This window comes from Mus musculus, chromosome 14 (genome assembly GCF_000001635.26).
Source record: "Mus musculus strain C57BL/6J chromosome 14, GRCm38.p6 C57BL/6J".
NCBI lineage: Eukaryota > Metazoa > Chordata > Mammalia > Rodentia > Muridae > Mus > Mus musculus.
In genome coordinates this window covers 34,101,113-34,108,485 of record NC_000080.6, presented here as the reverse complement: position 1 = coordinate 34,108,485, position 7,373 = coordinate 34,101,113, and the positions used below count along the sequence as shown (strand labels likewise).

General features: G+C 47.5%; 1 protein-coding gene and 1 pseudogene across 1 annotated transcript in view; one reads left to right on the top strand and one right to left on the bottom strand.

Moving 5' to 3' along the window:
- Positions 1-2,241: 2,241 nt before the first annotated feature.
- Positions 2,242-2,328, bottom strand: Gm24998 (annotated as a pseudogene).
- Positions 2,329-5,731: 3,403 nt separating this feature from the next.
- Positions 5,732-7,373, top strand: part of A630023A22Rik (RIKEN cDNA A630023A22 gene) — a 51,629-nt gene continuing 49,987 nt past the window's right edge. Inside the window, exon 1 of the mRNA NM_001251843.1 lies at positions 5,732-5,888. The gene's annotated coding sequence lies outside the window, so the exon portion shown is untranslated. The remainder of the gene's footprint in view (positions 5,889-7,373) is intronic.

Below are 7,373 nucleotides of genomic sequence, written 5' to 3'. Positions count from 1 at the left end.
AAACTTTCTCAGCAAAGAATGGACTTAGGGGCACAGAGGATCTAAAGATACCTCTGTGTAATCTTTAGTTGATCACTAATCTGAGGGATCTAAAAGATAGCATTGTGCCAGCATTAGCTGATCATTAAGCTGAGACACCATTTCTGTGACTGCATATAACAAAGGCTTAGGTTATTATTAGATATATTATAGCAAGTTAGTTAGACAAATATGAAGTGGTTCAGGAAAATCACTAAACAAAACAAACAAAATGTATCACTAGCAGCAACAACAGCAATAACAACAGATCCTAGAGAAGGATTATGTCTTATTTTTAGAAATATCACTTTTATTTTACCTAAAGCATAAAAAATATAAAAAATAATGAGAAGTGCAAAAAAAAAATTCAAGAGAGTATGGCCCATTTTTAGGGAAAAAATAATGAATATAACAGTTGGTTAGTGTGCACTGTCCCTGAGGAAACCTAGACACTGGACACGCTGTCACAGACTTTAGATCACCCTCCATAAGCACAGGAAAAGAAGGAAGGAAACCACATTCAAATACTGGAAGCACAGGACAGCAGTGCTTTCTAAGCAGAGAGCAGATCTCAGTGATGAGACACAATGCTAGAGAGAGGGTCAAATTCAAGTGTGAGGGTAAAAAGTAAAAATCCAGAAGTGGGAAGTTGCATGGCATTTCAGAATGCGCACAGGAAATGGTCTGTGAGTTGAAGACAGCGTAAGAAACAGGAAGGAGAGTGAGAAACACCCAACAGTTCCAGAGATCTGAGCAGACTAGACAGCAGCTGGAAGGATGTTTGAAGAGACAATCGCCATCAATATCCCAAATTCGCCACAAAACACTGATTTATATATTCAAGAAATCCAGTAAGCCCTTGGTTGAATAAAAAGAAACAAACTCCCAGCAGAATCAAAACCATCAAAGCCACAAAGGATCTTTAAAGTGGCGTTAGAAGAATAAGCTACCACGTTCAAGAGCACTTTAATATGACTAACTACAGCTTCGGAGGACAGAAAGCAAAGGGGCCATATAGTCAAAGCAGAAAATGAAAAAAAAAATCACTCAAGAATTCTATGTCTAGAAAACCATCCTTGAAAAAAAAATAAAAGAGAAATGTCTAGACAACCAATTATGAATGAATTCACCAGCGCGGGAGGGGAGGATCTCTCCCTCATCAGCTCCACCATAGAGCAGACAAGAGTCCGGGTCCCTCTCCTGTGCTCACACCCTCAGGGTCGGCTCACTCATAACCCCTGCATCCAGGGCTAGCTCTACAATGCTGCCCGGGTGAAGTGCAGGGGCAGCTCTTCCAAGATTACAGTTGGTGAGGAACAGGGATAGCTCTCCCACTCTGAGCTCTGATAGTGTTGGGACCAGCTCTCCTGTCTGCTATTGGTGGTAAGGGGTGAAGGGCAGGGAATCTCTCCCTGTCCCTTCACTGAAGACAACTGGTGGGACCAGCTCTCCCATGCTCTCACACCTTTGGGGCTGCTAACCCACAACTCCTGAAATACTGAGCCGGCTCTCTGGAGTACTGCAGTTGGCCAAGGATGTCCAGGTGAAGGATGGGGCAAGCTCTGCACAGCCCTGGTAACACCAGCCTTTGGTCGTAACAGATCCCTGCTGCCCCAGGGCCAAGGACCTAGACGAGGCCCCCTGGTGGTTGCAGGAGGCATTACTGGCTACTCACGGGCTGTTCCTTATCGCCCCCCCCCCCATTCTACCTTTCTTCATTGCTGCCCCTCCCCATCCTTCTGTTTCTCTTTCTTTCCCATTTCTCCACCACTTACTTGTTCCTCTTAGTGGCGCAAGCCCAGGGTCTCTGAGCCTCTGGGTTGGTCTTAGGAGTGCTGTGTTCCTCCTGTCCATTATGGCGCTGAGTAAGGATCGTCTTGGGCATGGTCTGCTCCACTAGGCCTGTACTGCTCTCGACTGGTGGTCATCTCAGGCTAGGTCCCTGTCCAGGCCCCATGGTGACAGACTGGTGGTCGTTTGGGTTGCTCCTTGCCCCTGAACTATCTGAGGACTTCCGTGTGATGGTCATCTGTCTTGGGCTCATTCCTGCGGTGGGGAGGGGGTGAGGACCCAGGTGGGGTTTTCTAGTCTCCAGCTCATTCCCTGCCCTGGGATCCTATCAGGGTTTGTGCAATGCCTAATGGCTGGTTGTCTCAGGCTAGCTCCCTGTATGGGCACCCTGGTGCCAGGCTAGTGGTCATATCAGGCTTGTTTTTTTCAGGGAATGTTAGAGTATTAATCATTCAGAGCTTCACAGGTCAGAACACTGAGCATAGATACAGCCTCTCTCCTCTGCCACCTACTGATGCACTCCAGTTTCTTCATTCACCTCCTTGCAAATGGACATTGGGATCCTTTCTAGTTTTTATCTTTTATGAATAATTTTCTCTAAATACCACCACGGGTGGATTGGTGGATCCCACAGAAAAGTGTTTGTTTAAAAGTAATAAGAAGTGACCAAACACCTTTTGCAAATGTGTACATTATTTTAATTTCTTATTAGCAGTATGAGACATGTGTCTTTCTGAAGGTTTGAAATGCACACATATTTTATGTTGTTGCCCATAGTTGCTTCTTTGTGGAGTTCATGCTTTAAATTAGGCCTTTTATAATGGAGTTATGGGAATTTTAAAATACTCTGGAAACATGTCATATATATATATTCATTTTTCTAGTCCTTTATTTGTTGATTGATTCTCTTACAGATAAAGTTGAAAATTTTGAAGTCTAACTTATCATTATTTTTCTATTGGAATTATTACTTCTCTGTCTTGACTAAGAATAGTTTTCTAGCCCAAGATTAAAGATAGCCTATTTTAGCTGGGTGGTGGTGGTACATGTCATAATCCCAGCACTTGTGAGACAGAGTCAAGAGGATCCTTATGAGTCTGAGACCAGCCTGGTCTATAGAGTGAGTTAGTTCCAGGACAGCCAAGGTTGAGGAACCCTGTCTCAAACCCATTCTTCACATCAAAAAGCCCACAGTGAATGGTTTATTGTAGAAATGCTTTGGTTTATTTAAACAGGTGGCAAGGACAGGTCACTTCTTGGAGGACAGGTTGGGCAAGAAGGCCAACACTGACCTGTGAGAGTCACTGCAGTACAGTGAAGAGGTTTTGAAGTTTTATTGGAGACATGGATTTATTGGAGACATGGATTTCTCAACTCTAAGGCACACAACTCTAGGAACCCAGGGCACGGGACAGCATGTAACTATCCCAAGCCTTGCTGAGGAGGGCAGGGTTTCCCTCCAGTTCCTCCCTGAATAGGCCGGTGGGAGTCAGAGCTAATCAATTTAGTCTTTCTTCTGGTCAAAGGAAGCCACCAGAGGGCACTGCGAGAGCAGGTTTCCAGGCCAGCAGGCTGTGGCTTTACCCAGGCTCGTAGCTAGCAGTGGGCCCTTGCTGGCTGTGGACAGAGGGAAACGTGATGGGCCGCCAGAGTCACAGCAGAAGGCAGGGGGGAGGGTGCCCTCAATATCTGCAAGAGGCCCTCTCCTTGTTCCCTTAGGGACAACTTATGGTGGAGGATAGGGAAGAGTTCAGGACGAGAAGCTCAGTGGCCCGGAGCCAAAGACAACAGAGCCAAGAGGAACTGTGGAAGGTGACAATTCACCATGGCCAAATAATGTGCTCCAGCAGCAAGGCATTCTGGGAAGAGAGGAAGATGTGGCTACAAAGTTGGGGCCCTAGGGAGTTTCTGAAGGATCTAGGCAGACTGAGTGGACTGTGTCCATTCAATACCAAGCATCAGACACCCTGGGCATTCAGGACTGAGAGACACTGAAGGAGTCTAGCTCACAGCATATCACACAGGCGGGCAAGCCCTAATAACCAAGCTGGTGGTCTTGGTATTCAATCAGATGGTCGTCCAGGAGCCAGGCCCAGAACCAGGAATCATCTGGCAGAGGGATAAGGGCAAACGTAGGCCACCGAGGCATCAGACTGGGCCCACTTTGACTTCACATCATGAGGAAGCCACGAAAGTGCCTGGAGCCTCAGGCTTAGCCTTGAGGCTCACAGATGAATTTCAGATACTTAAGGTCTTAGTAGGAGCAATGGCTGTCAGGGCCTGCTCTTTGCTAAGGGGACAGAAGTGCACAAGTTTGGGGTACCATAACACATTCTAAGCACCCTCTACAAGGACGGTGATTAAGACCAGCCTCCTGACTTGGACCCACAAAGTGCTGCACGCTTGGCAGTTACTTCAGCCTTTCTGTTGCAGGTTGCCATAACCATTGCCCATATCTCCCCCCAAGCCAGCATGAAGATACTCTCTTACATATCCCTGCAAGGGCACCCCACCATCTGTGGGAACCCTTTGAGCCTCTCAGCCTGTAGCAGTTTGAGCCTCCACTAACTTGCCCCTGACACCTCTGTCTTTATCTCTGTGGGCGCTAACACAGCATTCCTTTAGCACGTCTGGGACAGACCAATCCCTTCTGCTGTTTGCATACCTTTTTCCTAGAATGGAATGCTCTTTCCTGCCCTGTCTGCTTCATGAGTACTAAGTCAGCCTTTAGCTGTTCAAACTTCACCTTAACACTTTACTTGACCAGCCACAACTTGGCGTCATATAGAATGCATAGTTCAGGTAACAGCAAATTGTTGACCACAAATTCATTTCCCCTCTATTTCTTGCCAAGTATTCAAATTCCAGGAAGACAGTCCTTCTGTGGCTAAAGAATAAAAACCAGGCAGGCCAAGGCCAACACTCCAGCCTTACCCTTCCCACAGCATGACACCAGTGCCAAGCTCTTGCTCTGGTCACTGCCCTCAAGTCTCCCCCGACTGGTGGTCTGATACAGTCTTCTCAATCAGTCTCAACAGTGGCAGACTTAGAAGCCGTTTGCAGTCGAATGAGAGCAGCTACCGTCTTCCCTTAGATCTGCCTCTGAGCTACTGTTTACTAGGGTTGGCCGAGGACCCACAGAGAGGCCTCAGAATCTGAGGCCATTAAAGCCCTGTTTTATACCTGCGAGATGTTCTGTCCTCGAGTTCTTTACCCTTACTTGCCTTTCTTTTGAAACCATTCGCTGAGTGCCAAATGCATGTTAGACATAGTTGGGTTTGAATCTGAGCTGCCCCCAAAGGCTCATGTGTTGAAAACCTGGTCCTACGTTGGTAGTGCATTTTGGGAGGTTCTTGCAAGTTCAGGAGATGGGGTGGAGTTGGAGAAGGGAGGTCACAGGGAGGGGGGTCTTTGGTGATATCTGGCCCCTTCCTCTCTCGCTCTGCTTGCTGTGATGCTAGAACCTTCTCTGACGTAATGCTCCAGCCACTGTGATGCTCTGTCCAAGTTCCTGCGGACCAGATAGCCATGGACCAAACCCTTTGAAACCAGGGACCTAAACACATATTTCTTGTCATAAGTTGTTTGTGTCATGTGTGTGGTTACAGCAAATAGAAAAGTAACTAACTCAGATACTTGATATTAAAAAATGAATAGGGCAAAGCTCTGGCCTGCACAGTACTTGGTTTTTCTGAGAATGATGTGATCAGAACAGCAATACTGTGTAACAGGGCTGCCAGTACAGTTGTCTACTATGGGTTGCTTAAGCAGAAAAGAATCCCTAAAAGGTTATTGGAAGCCCTCCAAAGCTCTTACAGGAAGAAGACTGATTTACACCACAGCCATAGATTTGGGTTCAGTTTCCCGGCTGCTTAGCCCTTGTCTGTCAGCTCATGTTGCAACAGAAGGAAATGAATTAGCTCCAAGGGAGTCACACACCTTGATAGGAGACCAGAGCCTCTGGGATGGGTTAGCTCTCTGAGAAAGCTAAGGAGCTGGAGCACCAGGACGAGCCTTTCTCGGTACAGAGTCCTGGCTAGACCGTAAGCACAGAGCACCCGTGGTCACAGAGAAACAAGGTGGGTAACAACTAAAGTTGTAAAACCAGATTCTCTCTAGAGCTTGCATGAAGGGAGAAGAGACCTTGCATGTACTTGACTTAGTTCTGTACGAATAATGGGGACTGGGAATCAAGGGTCAGAGGAGATATAGAGGTAAAGGGAACTCTGACAAAAGCCACCAAACAGGATTCTTGCTAAAGGCAGGCCAGAGTGAGCAGAGGGTGCTAGGGCTACCCTGGGAGAGGGAGGCTTGCTGCTGAAGCTGGAATTGGAGAAGAAACACATGGGGAGGGTGCTCAGAGAAGGTAAAGGAGGCTGACTGTGTGACTGTGGGTCTCCTTGGGGTAGTGTGGGGCATTGGGCGCTGCCCCATGAGGACAGAGGGAGCAGGAGCTGTGAGCAGGGTTTGTACAGCTGAGAATATGCCGGAAGGACTTCTGGAGATAGTTTCAGGGAGACAGATCTGTTTTATGTTTCAGAGGTAAGGTTTTGGGGGTTATGGGCAGGACGGGCTGATGGGTCATAGCACAGTACCGACTGATCATGTGCGGGAAGAGCTGAATGGGACTTGTGTGCATTTGTAGGAAGCTCTGTGCAGGGTCATCCTCTAGGTACGGTCAGGCACCTGTGCTTAGAGACACTCTCCAGATAAGCTCAGGGAAGAGGAAGCCCTGGAGAGAGAGGAAGTCCTCCATTTTACTCCAAGCTCAGAGAGCTGTCTGGACATGGTGGACCACTCCCTTAATAGCAGGGTCTTCCAACAGACTTTGGCTTAGTTGGAAAGGACTCTACAGATACAGTAACAGAAAAAAGACAGGACCATTCAAGAAAAAAAATAAATTCTCATCTATGGATACTTCCAAGTGTACCCTATATATACCAACTTCAGCAAGGGTCACCCCTGGGTGCGTGAGTAGCAGAGAATACAGAAAAGCTGCAGGTTGCTATAGGACTAACTAACTTTAATGCCTCACTTATCCCTGAGATATGAGAATTTGGGTCACAAACTAGGAGGGGAATGGAAATAATCACCATTTAGAAGTCCTGTCCCCAGGGCTATATGGGACACATGTCACTCCAAGCATTGCCTTAGGGAGATGCCCACAGGTTTGCTTCCTAAAGCTCTGTTTCTCAGATAAGAACCCATGGACGGAGCTGGGACGTTGGTTCCGGGGGTACTCACTGTGCGAGCGTGAGGACTTGAGTTGGGATCCTCAGCACCCACATAAAGCTGGGCATGGGGTTCCGTGTCCCTCTCCTCATCACTGAGGAATGGGGACAAACAGGTCCAAGGAGCTCACCTGTCAGTAAGCTTGATAGAGATAGTGAACTCCGGGATCACTGAGAGACGCTATCTCAAAAAACCTAGGGTGGAGAGCCAGGCCTGGTGGGTCACACCTTTAGTCCCAGCATCCAAATCTCTGAGTTCAAGGACAGTCTGGTCTGCACAGCTAGTTACAGGGCAACCAGGACTACATGGAGAAACCATGTCCTGAAAAAACA